Source organism: Schistocerca nitens, chromosome 7, assembly GCF_023898315.1.
Source record: "Schistocerca nitens isolate TAMUIC-IGC-003100 chromosome 7, iqSchNite1.1, whole genome shotgun sequence".
Classification (NCBI taxonomy): Eukaryota; Metazoa; Arthropoda; class Insecta; order Orthoptera; family Acrididae; genus Schistocerca; species Schistocerca nitens.
Window position 1 is genome coordinate 212311095 of NC_064620.1, and position 14468 is coordinate 212325562.

The following is a 14468-nucleotide window of genomic DNA, read 5'->3' on the forward strand; positions in this document are numbered from 1 at the left end:
GATGAGTCATGCAGTATACTGCTCCCTCCTACGTATATATCGCGAAGAGACCATGAGGATAAAATCAGAGAGATTAGAGCCCACACAGATGCATACCGACAATCTTTCTTTCCACGAACAATAAGAGACTGAAATAGAAGGGAGAACCGATAGAGGTACTCAAAGTACCCTCCGCCACACACCGTCAGGTGCTTGCGGAGTATGGATGTAGGTGTAGATATACGTCTAATCTGTCATTGTATGACAATTTCGGTTCGATTTTTTACATTCTCCTTACAACGACAGGTTGTCCATTATTTAGTTTCTAAACTCTGAAGAAAGTGAACTACTGCTAAGAATGACGTCAGAGGTGAACTGCACATTATTGACCTAGCGGGAAACGTCACAGAACAAAAAAAGTTTGACCAATAGATGGCGCTGTAAACGTCAGGATATACAAAAACAAACGTCCGGCACACGGCTGTTCCTCACTTTGCCTCCGAGGCGCCCAACATGACGTCTCTATGAAAGATCGCTCGCTCCTGGTAAAACCCTTTCACCAGAATGATAACTGTGCGCCAGTAGCCATGCTGACGTTCAGATGGTTCAAATGGCTCTGAGCACTATGGGACTTAACATCTGAGGTCATCAATCCCCTAGAACTTAGAACTACTTAAACCCAACTAACCTAAGAACATCACACACATCCATACTCGAGGCAGGATTCGAACCTGCGACAGTAGCAGTCGCACGGATCCGGACTGAAGCGCCTGAAACCGCTTGGCCACAACGGCAGGCCTGCTGAGGTTCCAGACACTCAAGCATACGAATAAAGGTACTGGTCTGATCTCTGATAAAGGTCTGGAGACAGTGATTTCAAAATTCGAAGAGACAGGTTCTTTGAAGTGCGATGCGGCAGAGGGAGGAAAGCAGTTAGTCTGTCGTATGTCGAAGATGTGGCGACAGCACTGCCGGAGGGGCGAGTGGTTGTTTACAGTGCACACGGAATTGCAAGAATGTTGGACAAACCTTCGAACACGGAGCATAAAATCATACGAATCATCCTACGTTGCTGTCAACACAAGTACACCCATGTTTAGGAATTGCTTGCTGCTGACCGGACAACAAGACAACTTTCATACTCGCATAGGGGTGGAGAATGAATGACCATGGAACATTCTATGGTCAGACGAAGCCCATTTCCATCTCTAAGGACATGTCAATACGCTGATTTGTTGAATGTAGCAACGGAAAATCCACAGGCACATCAACCGTTACCACTTCGTTCTGCAAAATTGTCTGTGAGGTGCGGGTTAATGGCATCGCTTATCGTAGGGCCGTATTTTTTCGAGGAGTCTTGTGAGTTCTGTAACTTGTACCATCACTGGTGAGCACTACGCCATTCCAACCCTTCAACAGCATGGATTTGTGGATAGGATAATTTTTATGCAAGATACCGCTCCTCCGCACATTACACATTATACAGCCAGTGAAGCGGCTAATGCACAGGTATTTCGGAAATGCTAGAATCATCGGCTAATAATTCCCTACAGCCTGGCCGTCCTGATCACCTAATCTTAATCAGTAAGAACTCTGGCTGTGGGGTTATCAGATAGATGTTGTGTTCACTGCTCAAGTTATGAATGTAGCTGAAACGGAGGCATGGATTGCGCAAAGCGTTCTGAACGTGACCCCCTAGAGAGTCCTTTCTGTTGTGGAACATGCTGTTTCTCGATTTCAGCTTGTGCCAGAAAGCGGTGGACAAGGGTATTGAACATATCTTGCGCCAGTCTCACCATGATAATTTCACCTCATAACGCAACCACTCTTACCATTCCACTGCCTAAGGAAACCGCAAGGATTATTTATAGTAAAAGTTATCCGAGCTTTCGTGACAGGGTATACACGTCCAGTTTACCCAACTAAAAGTCTAAAATACCTAGGACTAACAAACAATCAAACGCTGAGTTTGAACGCTTACCTGTGCAGCATCGATAAAAAGCTCATAATAAATTACAACTATCTACCAACCTCACAGGGCGACCGAATTCTACTACCAATACATTTACCGCCAAGAATATTGACCGTCCTATCGTTATCAGAGCAAATATTACATATCCTGCGACTTTGTCTGTTGAACCTCGAGCACACTGATCAGCTTTCTGCATCCCGTTACCCTCCCATTCATGGATTACGTACCAACTGAGAATGTTCCTACATCGTCTCAAACAACTGAAAGATTTTCGTCTATGCTGTGACTCGGCGAATTTTCATCCCAATACCTCAATGCGTCCACCATACTTGAGAAACTCTCTGACGCTTCTGTATCTTCGCCGTTATTCTTTCTTATGTTTCCTTGAATTTCGTGTCCCTTTCTAGCTTCTTTTCATCCACTCTACTTCCCTTACCATGAAATCATTCCTGAGAGCTACCAATTCGATTGTTCTCATGTTTTGCAGTATGAATGATGAATGTCTCCCCCCGCCCCCTCATAAGGGGAATTTTTATCCACATTCCAAATCCTATTTCTCTGTATACTCGTCCTATACCCTTTTCCGTATCGCTTACTCTTCAGTCGCATGTGTATCCAAATCTGTCACCTGTAAAATGTTGCTAGGACACAACATGAGTACTATTAATTTCTGCTTTTCCTTCTCCTGCATACATAACTTTCGGAATGCCTATAATTTCCACAGAGTTAACGGTAACCATTGCATAATTTCAGCCCTATAATCAAAACATCTTATACAGCCCCGCATGAACTTATGAACCCCATCCACCTCCAAAAAGAAAGAAAAAAATACATCTACACTCTCGTCTCATTATATTCCAACGAAACGTAATCACCTGACAGTAAATTCACCCATTAACTTACCTATCGTTTCTGCTTTAAGAGAAAACTTATTTTTGGTTTCTATCTGAGAGTTATTATTTTACTCAGTGTTCTGTACTCTCCCATCTCTCTAATGTTGCCAGCAATGCTCTCCCAAAGAAATGCTCATTGCACAGTGCTCACATTTGGCATTTAAGAGACCATCATTTTTTGTGCGTAAGAGGCAACTATCTTTTTCTTAAAATATGGTTAGTGTATAATTGCCTTTTTCAATAGTTAAAATATTTCTAGATACACTATCCAGAAAATCGGTTCCAATCAATTTATCCCTCTCCTCTACAGTCCTCTTGCTCTGCCGCACCTCAGCCTACACATCCCACCAACTACCCAACAGGACACTCTCCATGAGGTCTCCCAATGGTAATTCTTCTGTCTCCCTGCCCCAGACCAACAAATTCTGTACTGTCATGTATCAATTCAACCAACTCTCGATCGCTCCACCTTATCTAACCCCCAAAGGTTCCCTCTTCTTCCTCTCCCCATACACACCTCCTCATTTTTTTCCCTTCCCGTCGCCGCACACCCAATTTACCTTCTAGATTTATAGGTACCAGGTAACCCTCCCCCCCCCCACCCCAATGTGAACATAGCCACCCCTGTCTCGTCATCATCAGTCCTCAGTCCTCCTCACCACTATTTCCCTTCATGTCCCTCCAGATCCACCTCTCCTTTCATCAACAATCTACCATCGCAGGGCAGGTTCTTCTCGGATCTAGTGAAAGCTAACAGTGCTCCAGCTTTAATGGGCAATGTGTCTTCGGTCATGTTCAATGTTTTATAACTATGTTTTCCAGTATTTTTAGTGTTCTTCAAGTGTTTTTGAAGTGTTTTAACTGTGCGACCTCTCCACATTTTATCACTGTTTTTTAACTATTCATGAAGATAGTATTTCTTTCCTGTAGTCTTCCATTAACACCACCTTTCAAAAAAATTAGAAATTCATCGTAAGTATGTGTCCTTGTTTGTGTCTAGCATCTGTTGTTGTTGTTGTGGTCTTCAGTCCAGAGACTGGTTTGATGCAGCTCTCCATGCTACTCTATTCTGTGCAAGCTTCTTCATCTCCCAGTACCCACTGCACCCCACATCCTTCTGAATCTGCTGAGCGTATTCATCTCTTGGTCTCTCTCTACGATTTTTACCCTCCACGCTGCCCTCCAGTACTAAATTGGTGATCCCTTGATGCCTCAGAACATGTCCTACCAACCGATCCCTTCTTCTGGTCAAGTTGTGATACAAACTCCTCTTCTCCCCAATTCTATTCAATACCTCCTCATTAGTTATGTGATCTACCCATCAAATCTTCATCATTCTTCTGTAGCACCACATTTCGAAAGCTTCTATTCTCTTCTTGTCCAAACTATTTATCGTCCATGTTTCACTTCAAATACTACAAATACTTTCAGAAACGACTTCCTGACACTTAAATCTATACTCGATGTTAACAAATTTCTCTTCTTCACAAACGCTTTCCTTGCCATTGTCAGTCTACGTTTTATATCCTCTCTACTTCTACCATCATCAGTTATTTTGCTCCCCAAATAGCAAAACCCCTCTACTACTTTAAGTGTCTCATTTCCTAATCTAATGCCCTCAGCATCACCCGACTTAATTCGACTACATTCCATTATCCTCGTTTTGCCTTTGTTCATGTTCATCTTATACCCTCCTTTCAAGACACTGTCCATTCCGTTCTACTGCTCTTCCAAGTACTTTGCTGTCTCTGACAGAATTACAATGTCATCGGCGAACCTCAAAGTTTTTATTTCTTCTCCATGGATTTTAATACCTACTCCGAACTTTTCTTTTGTTTCCTTTAGTGCTTGCTCAATATACAGATTGAATAGCATCGGGGAGAGGCTACAACCCTGTCTCACTCCCTTCCCAACCACTGCTTCCCTTTCATGTCCCTCGACTCTTATAACTGCCATTTGCTTTCTGTACAAATTGTAAATAGCCTTTCGCTACCTGTATTTTACACCTGCCACCTTCAGAATTTGAAAGAGAGTATTCCGGTCAACATTGTCAAAAGCTTACTCTAAGTATACAAAAGCTGGAAACATAGGTTTGCCTGTCCATAATCTTTCTTTTAAGATAAGTCGTTGGGTCAGTATTGCCTCACGTGTTCCAACATTTCTACAGAATCCAAACTGATCTTCTCCGAGGTCGGCTTCTACCAGTTTTTCCATTCGTCTGTAAAGAATTCGCGTAAGTATTTTGCAGCTGTGACTTATTAAACTGATAGTTCGGTAATTTTCACATCTGTCAACAACTGCTTTCTTTGTGATTGGAATTATTATATTCTTCTTGAAGTCTGAGGAAATTTCGCATGTCTCATACATCTAGCTCACCAGATGGTAAAGTTTTGTCACGACTGACTGTCCCAAGGCAGGCAGTAGTTCTAATGGAATGTTGTCTACTCCCGGGGCCTTGTTTCGGCTTAGGTCTTTCAGTGCTCTGTCAAACTCTTCATGCAGTATTATATCTCCCATTTCATCTCCATCTACCTCCTCTTCCATTTCCATAATATTGTCCTCAAGAACTTCGCCCCTGTATAGACCCTCTATATACTCCTTCCACCTTTCTGCTTTCCCTTCTTTGCTTAGAACTGGGTTTCCATCTGAGCTCTTGATATTCTTGCAAGTGGTTCTCTTTTCTCCAAAGGTCTCTTTCATTTTCCTGTAGGCAGTATCTATCTTACCCCTCGTGAGGTAGGCCTCTACATCCTTACATTTTTCCTCTAGCCATCCCTGCTTAGCCATTTTATGCTTCCTGTCGATCTCTTTTTTGAGACGTTTGTATTCCTTTTTGCCTGCTTCACTTACTGCATTTTTGTCTTTTCACCTTTCATCAATTAAATTCAGTATCTATCTGTTACCCAAGGATTTCTACTAGTCCTCGTCTTTTTACCTGCTTGATCCTCTGCTGCCTTGGCTATTTCATTCCTTAAAGCTACCCATTCTTCTACTACTGTTTTTCTTTCCCCCAATCCTTTCAATTGTTCCCTTATGCTCTCCCTGAAACTCTGTTCAACCGATGGTTCTTTCAGTTTATCCAGGTCCCATCTCCTTAAATTGCCACCTTTTTGCAATTTCTTCAGTTTTAATCTATCGTTCATAAGCAATAGATTGTGGTCAGAGTCTACATCTGCCCCTGGAAATGTCTTACAATTTAAAATCTGGTTCCTAAATCTCTATCTTACCATTATAAAATCTATCTGAAACCTTCTAGTATCTCTAGGGTTCTTCCATTTATACAACCTTCTTTCATGATTCTTGAACCAAGTCTTAGCTATGATTAAGTTATGTTCTGTGCAAAATTCAACCAGGTGGCTTCCTCTTGCATTTCTTAGCCCCAATCCATATTCACCTACTTCGTTTCCTTCTCTTCCTTTTCCTACTGTCGAATTCCAGTCACTCATGACTATTAAATTTTCGTCTCCCTTCACTACCTGAATAATTTCTTTTATCTCATCATACATTTCTTCAATTTCTTCAACATCTGCAGAGCTAGTAGGCATATAAACTTGCACTACTGTAGTAGGCATGGGCTTCGTGTCTATCTTTGCCACAATAATGCGTTCACTATGCTGTTTGTAGTAGCTTACCCACATTCCTATTTTCCTATTCATTATTAAACCTACTGCAGCATTACCCGTATTTGGTTTTGTATTTATAGCCCTGTACTCACCTGACCCAAAGTCTTGTTCCTTCTGCCACCGAACGTCACTAATTCCCACTATATCTAACTTTAACCTATCCATTTCCCTTTTTAAATTTTCTAACCTACCCGCCCGATTAAGGGATCTGACATTCCACGCTCCGACCCGTAGCATGCCAGTTTTCTTTCTCCTGATAACGACGTCCTCTTGAGTAGTCCCCGCCCGGAGATCCGAATGGGGGACTATTCTACCTCCGGAATATTTTACCCAAGAGGATGCCATCATCATTTAACCATACAGCGTCTAAGCTAGGGAATAATGTCTAGAGGCTGATGAGTAGGGTGACTGTACCGATCTCCATGCAATGGGGGATGAAATAACAACAAACAAACAAAAACTTGATTTTTTGATGCTGAGTACCACATAGTCGAAATTGCAATCGTGATATGCCAAGAAAAAAGATGTGTGGTGCAGCCTAAGCCGAATGACAACTTACAATAAAAATACTTGCAACTGAAACTCGTTGTTATATACATTACTTTTTAATACTTTTTGCATACTCAGCGTATTTAAAATAATAATTTACTTTTTTGTAAAATTCCTATTACAATTATATAATTATATATAATTGAGTTTCGGTGGAACCCGCAGATAGCGAGTCCTACTCACCCTTTTCTAATTTTTTATCTGTCTGCTACTATTTGATTGCAAACATTTGCTTTAGCTGCAGGAAATTGGAGGGTGCTATTAATATTGTGGACCTGATCATTAATGTACTTAAACCTTTCGGTGTCTTCTCTCTCTTCCACATACATATAGATGCTGTATTTACGGTACTTCAGTATTTGTTAGATGTAACTAAATTGTGCTTTGAGGTGGTTGGCCACTTCAAATAATTTACACGTTGCCATTGTGCAGTCATGGTTTATAGCTGTGGATAGTTGCACTGGGTTCCTGCACGTCTCTTTTTACCGATTCGTTGACAGTGGTAAGTTGTATTGCATTGCTTTCCAAAATAGAATGTTTTTACTACTGATATCACTGGTTTTTGTAATAGAATGACAATCTTGTGCAACATAATGAAAGGATTAATATCATGTCATCCAGTCTTATTCACCATATCTCTATGAAACCGTCTATGTGGCCAGCCGCTGTGGTCTAGCGGTTCTAGGCGCTCAGTCAGGAACCGCGCGACTGCTACGGTCGCAGGTTCGAATCCTGCCTCGGGCATGGATGTGTGTGATGTCCTTAGGTTAGTTAGGTTTAAGTATTTCTAAGTTCTAGGGGACTTATGACCACAGATGTTGAGTCCCATAGTACTCAGAGCCATTTGAACCATCTATGTGTCCAATATGAGCACCACAGATAGGCTTAAAAATTTCTGTGATGAACAGAAAGTGAAATACACAAATAACTTTCCATTTCACATTTTGGAGGACTGGGTGTTCATCAACACTTGTACTTATTCAAATTAAAAAAAGAGACAATTTGTACATTACGTTTTTCTGGACAACAAATGAAAATGTCTCGTACCAGACGACAGAAAACAAACGTTCGTCTTTACACGTGCACGAAAATATTGTTCCAGTGGTGCTTTGATTATTATCAAGCATGTATTATATTTTAATCCAACGCCGAAAGCATCTCAGTCGATTATAACATCTGTGATTAGGGATTATGATGAAATGAAATGTATATGAGGGATAATATGTTAATGCATCTTTGAAATACCAATGGGGTAGCCCCGGGAGAGCCTGTTGCAGCAGCCGCAACGATGTTGGTAGCACTGCCTGCGGCACGGGCTACGGCAGATTACGCGGGAAAGCCCCAGGGGTAGCACAGGCGGCCACTCATGAATATACAGAGCGGGTTCTGGCCTGCGCCGGGCGCTCGGTCTCGCTGCGAGTGCGCAATCCCGCCAACCCCTGTGCCTTCAGCAGCTATAATACACACAGTGGAAACCGAGAATTACAACTTACTTAAAAAATTAGAGCGAGAGTCGCCAGGCTGTTTTAGTATGGAGGAAGCCCTTTGGATGTGCCTCGAAATTCACATAGCAAATGAGAAATATAAAGGCAAGAAAATGTGTGAACAAGCGAATGCAAATTTATTTTTTTTTATAATGAAAAAACTACTCTTTGTACTGTCCAACAGAGTAATTAAATACATCACATTACAGCTGCAACAGATGAAATGGACTATGTGCAGGCAGTATCTCCTGAGTTGGATGCCCATCAGCAGTAACATTATCATCCCAAATACAACATTTTATCTGTTAAAAATGTTTTAAATTTTTTTCGTGTTGACAAATACTGAGCAGCGGCTCATGAAACGAGCAGACATGTTTCTTAGCGACTTCATTAAACATATAAATTCAAACGTTACGTATCATACTTTAAAAAGTTTATGGTAGTTTTTCCTCCAGAATAATGTATTCGTGTAAGGCAAAAGTTATAATTCATTTGTAGATCAAACTATAAGTTATCGATTAAAAATATATTTTAAAAAGATGAATCTGATTTGATGCAACTGTTAATCTACTATATGAATGAAGTTAGAACCTTTTGCTACATTTTAGTTTCCACATATGACTACAGTTTCCTCATGTTGGAAAGAACCATCCAATTTTTCAAGTGCACACAATCTCGAATTGCCGTCTACATTACGTTAATGATCGAAGCTTTCGGTTATCTTTGAGAAATGTTAAATATTTCCTCCTAGGTGTGCAACGCTAAAGACCAATTATGTTTACGGCATTCGACGCCCCACATAATGTCTCCCATGCCACCAAAATATTGGTTGCTAATGGCAACTTGGGTCTGGACTTGAGGTAACCTGTGATGAGCAAAGCATGAGGCAACGGAACGTAGGTGAAATGCTTGGTCGACGAGTAACTCACGATAGTGCTACAGTGGTAACGGTGTTGATACAAAGCAGAGCAATGGCAGACATAAATAAAGCAAACAGTGCATTACATCTACATCAATTGTAATCGAGTTGACATTTCTTCAGAAAGGAACCAAAGGAATTTGCCAGAGTGAGACACAAGTGGCAGATAAAATACTAGCTTTTCTTCAAGATGAGTCAATGGAATGTGTGGAGTCGTATACGATCGACTGTGAGGACAACATACATGAGGAGAACAATGATGATCATAAGTGAATGTAGTTACTCATCCTTGCCGGACAGGAAGCCACAAATCCCTTCTTCAGTGAAACGTAGTAAATGACAATCATTATCCAAGGAGTGAGTACTCAACATAATTACCTAATGGAAGATTATCCGCAGAATAGTAAAAAACAGTAACGAAAAGGTTTCGAATAAGTCCGCAGCAATATGACGATGTACTGTTTAAGGAAAAGTATGGATATTCGAGGGAGGAGAAGGCGCACTTGTTGCCAAAACTGGTGTTTGTGAATTTCAAGGATGCTCGATACAATTCGAGCATGTGCACAAGAGTGATCTACTTCGTTACTCATATCAAATTGCGCACGCCACACAATACAATGATTTCAAGCGAAGCAGTGGTTGATTGCATAACTTCAAACAGTGGTACGGAACTGGAAGATGCAAGATAAAAAATATGTTTAAATAAAGTATCAAGCTGAAGATGCACGGAAAACTGCAAAAGCTGCCGGAAAAGTTTATTGATCAGATAAACAAACTTATACCATCGTTCAGTAAGTACTTTGTTTTCAGCTCAGACGAATCGAGATTTTAATAGGAAATTCATACAAAAAGGAACGCTGGAAATTAGAGGTGCCGAGACAGTTGTGTCAAGATCAACTGACATCAGTACCTTAACGCACTCGTATATAAATTTGCCGACTGTTAACCTTGCCGGTAAATTAATTGTAAGTTTCCTTTTTTTGTGCTACGAGACGCTGGAAGTGCTCTGCCCCATATGATTGTTTCTCGTGTGCGTGATCTTTCAAGGGGAGCAGGGCAGTGCACGTCACAGCACGCAAGAGTGGGAAAATGGGCGTAAGAGGACTACAATTATTGTATGAGCATTGATTTTGGCCAATAACTGGTCAGAACAACTTGCATTTGCTTGATTCCTGGTGTGCGTATAAAAATTATAGAGCAAACTATCCCTCCTGAAAAGTGTGTGACACTTCAGTTCATATCACCTGTAACTACTGTTCAGTTCAGCCTCTGGATATTTGTTATTCTGCGCCTATAAAACATATTATCGCACTATCTGCAGCTACGCCGTAAAGCTTCCTGACAGGCTATTTCGCATTTGGTTTCATGCCATAATATTTCGTGAGTTCTCATTAACTCTTTACATCAACATAATTGAATGGCTTTTTTCTTTTTTTCTTTTTTCTTTGAGTCATCAGTCTTCTGACTGGTTTGATGTCCCCGCTCACGAATTCCTCTCCTGTGCCAAACTCTTCATCTAAGAGTAGCACGTGTAACCTACGTCCTCTTTTATTAGCAAGATGTATTCCAATCTCTGTCTTCTTCTACAGTTTTTGCCCCCAACAGCGCTCTCTAGTACAGAGGAAGTCATTCCCTGATGTCCTAACAGATGTCCTATCATCCTGCCTATTCTCCTTGACAATGTTTTCCACATATTCATTCCCTCTCCGATTCTGCGCAGAATCTCCTCTTTCCATCCCTTATCAGTCCACCTAATTTTCAACTTTCGTCTGTAGCAGTATATTTCAAATGTTTCGATTCTCTTTTGTCCTGGTTTTCTCGCAGTTTATGTTTCACTACAGTACTATGCTGTGCGTCAAACGTATATTCTTCTTCAAATTAAAGGCTATATTTGATACTATGATACTTCTTTCGGCCAGGATTGTCCGTTTTGCCAGTGCTGGACTGCTTTTGATGTCCTTGTTCCGTTCGTCATTGGTTATTTTGCTGCCTAGGTAGTAGAATTCCTTAAATTCATCTACATCGTGGCCATCATCTTGATGTTAAGTGTCTCGCTGTTCTCAATTCTGCTACGTCCCGTTACTCATTAGACTGTTCGTTCCATTCAGCGTATCACACAGTTCTTCTACACCTGCACTGAGCATAGTAATGTCATCAGTGACTCGTTTTATGGATATTCTTTCACCCAGAATTTTAATAGCACTTCTGAACCTTTCTTTTATTTCCATAATTGCTTCTTCGATCTACAGACTGCACAGTAGGGGCCAAAGACCACATCCTTGACTTACACACTTTTTAATCCGAGCACTTCGATCTCGGTCGTTCATTCTTATTATTCCCTCTTGGCTCGTCTACATATCATATATTACACGTCTCTCCCTATAGCTTACCCCTACTTTTTTCAGAATTTCGAACATCTTGCTCCATTTTACAATGTCGAACGCTTTTTCCGGATCGACAAATCCTATGAACGTGTCTTGGTGTTTCTTTCGTGTTGCCTGTATTATCAATCTCAATGATAGCATTGCCACTCTGATGCCTTTATCTTTCCTATAGCCAAACTGATCGTCATCTAGCACATCCTCAATTATCTTTTCCATTCTTCTGTATATTATTCTTGTCAACAACGTGTATGCATGAGCTGTTAAGCAGATTGTGCAATAATTCTCGCACTTCTCAGCTCTTGCTGTCTTCTGAATTGTGTGGATGATATTTTTCCAGAAGTCAGATTGTATGTCGCCAGACATATACATTCTGCACACCAAGTGAACTGCCATTTTGTTGCCAGGTCCCCAGCGATTTTAGAAAATCTGATGGAATATTATCTGTCACTTCTGCCTTAATTGATCTTAAGTCCTCCAAAGCTCCCTTGATTTCTGATGCCATTACTGGATCCCATATCTCTTCTAAATCGATTCCTATTTCTTCTATAACATCAGACAAATCTTCCCCTCATATAGGTCTTCAATGTACTCTTTCCACTTACAGGCTCTCTCCTCTGCGTTTAACAGTAGAATTCCCGTTGCACTCTTAATGCCACCACCCTAGCTATTAATTTCACCGAAGGTTGTTTTGACTTTCCTAGATGCTGAGTAATTCCTTCTGACAATCATTTCGTTTTCGATTTCTTCACATTTTTCATGCAGACATTTCGTCTTGGGTTTCCTGCACTCCCTATTTATTTCATTCCTCAGCGACTTGTATTTCTGTATTCCTGAATTTCCCTGAACGTTTTTGTACTTCCTCCTTTCATCGATCAACTAAAGTATTTCCTCTGTTACCCATGGATTCTTAACATTTACCTTCTTTGTACCTATGTTTGTCTTCCCAACTTCCGTTGTACCTATGCTTTTCTTTCCAGCTTCGTGACTGCTCTTTTTAGAGCTGTCCATTCCTCTTCAACTATACTGCGTACTGAGCTATTCCATATAGCTGTGCCTATAGCCATAGACAACTTCAAGCGTATTTCGTCATACGTTACTTCCGTATCCCACTTCTTTGAGAATTGATTCTTCGTGACTAATTCCCCATAATAATTAGATTTTCATCTCTCTTTACTTACCGCGTCACCCTTTCTATATCTTCACATACTTTCTCTATTTCTTCAGCTTCATCTTGCGACGTCGGTTCGTATACATGAACAATAGTTGTCGGTGTTGGTTGGCTTTCGATTCTGATACGAAAACCACATCATTGAACTGTTCACAGTATCACACGCTCTGTCCTAAGTTCCTATACATAACGAATTCTACTCCCGTTGTATCATTTTCTGCTGCTGTTGATATTACCCTCGAGTCATCTGACCCCAAATCACCTGCTGGAACCTACTGAAGCTCTCTGACAATTAAGTTTTTATGTAGTGGAATGCAGTTTTCCCCTCTGTGTTTCGTGTATGTTAACTATCTGGGAAATATATGGCAACTCCGAAGACTGAACGTCTTGAAACAGCGCAGCACTTCCATCAGTTGTTGACTGGAATCTCTGTATAATTACAGTAATTTTTTAATGCAGCTGTTCAAAAAAGCCCCAACAGCTTGTGGCAACATCATTAGTTCCGTCTGCACTTCGTGCTTTGCTGACCATTCGCAGGACCGAAATTTGTTCCACCAGCCTTTTATATATCATACTACTAGTATAGTTTAGAAGGGTTAGAAAATGACTGTACGATTGGTACAAAAGTAAAATATTTTCAATATGTTTGATTTCGTATTTTTAACCACCATGGTAGGGAAGAAACAAACAAAACTACGTAATCGTCACCGCTTATCAGATATTATAGGGTGGTCTGATTAAAGAGTAGTTACTCACAGGGGTCCAGTGTGGGCAGTATTTATCGTATGACAGCGAAACTTGGTAGATATTCTAGCGAGTTAATGCAGAAAAGATTAACGCTTGAAAAAAATTGGTTGTTATTTGGTCAGTAGGTGAAAATCTAGCTCTGTAAAGGCAAGAAAGAGGTATAGAAATGTTTTCATATGCAGTGGATTAGGAACGCTCCATGGGCACAAAAGATAAAAAAAGTGAAACAGGCTTAGTGATGATTTTGTTATTAACTGACACTTACACAGTTTATTGAATGCGAACACCAGCGATGTAGGGCCGGCCGGAGTGGCTGTGTGGTTCTAGGCGCTACAGTCTGGAACCGCGTGACCGCTATGGTCGCAGGTTCGAATCCTGCCTCGGGCATGGATGTGTGTGATGTCCTTAGGTTAGTTAGGTTTAAGTAGTTCTAAGTTCTAGGGGACTGATGACCACAGCAGTTAAGTCCCATAGTGCTCAGAGCCATTTTTGAACCAGCGATGTAGAAGACATGCTGCATCCTTAACATGATGTGATCAACTGTTGCTGGCAACGTGTTCCTGGTCAGGTACAGACCGAACGTGTCCTTGATAAAAGGGTTCTTTTAGATATACCCTGAGCCAAAAGCCATAGATTCAGATGACTTGATCCTTCAGGCCATGCATTCTGGAGATAACAAGTTCATGGAAGGTTGCATTAGACAAGTTTTTCACTAGGCAAGCACATGAGGTGTTGCCCCACCTTCCATGA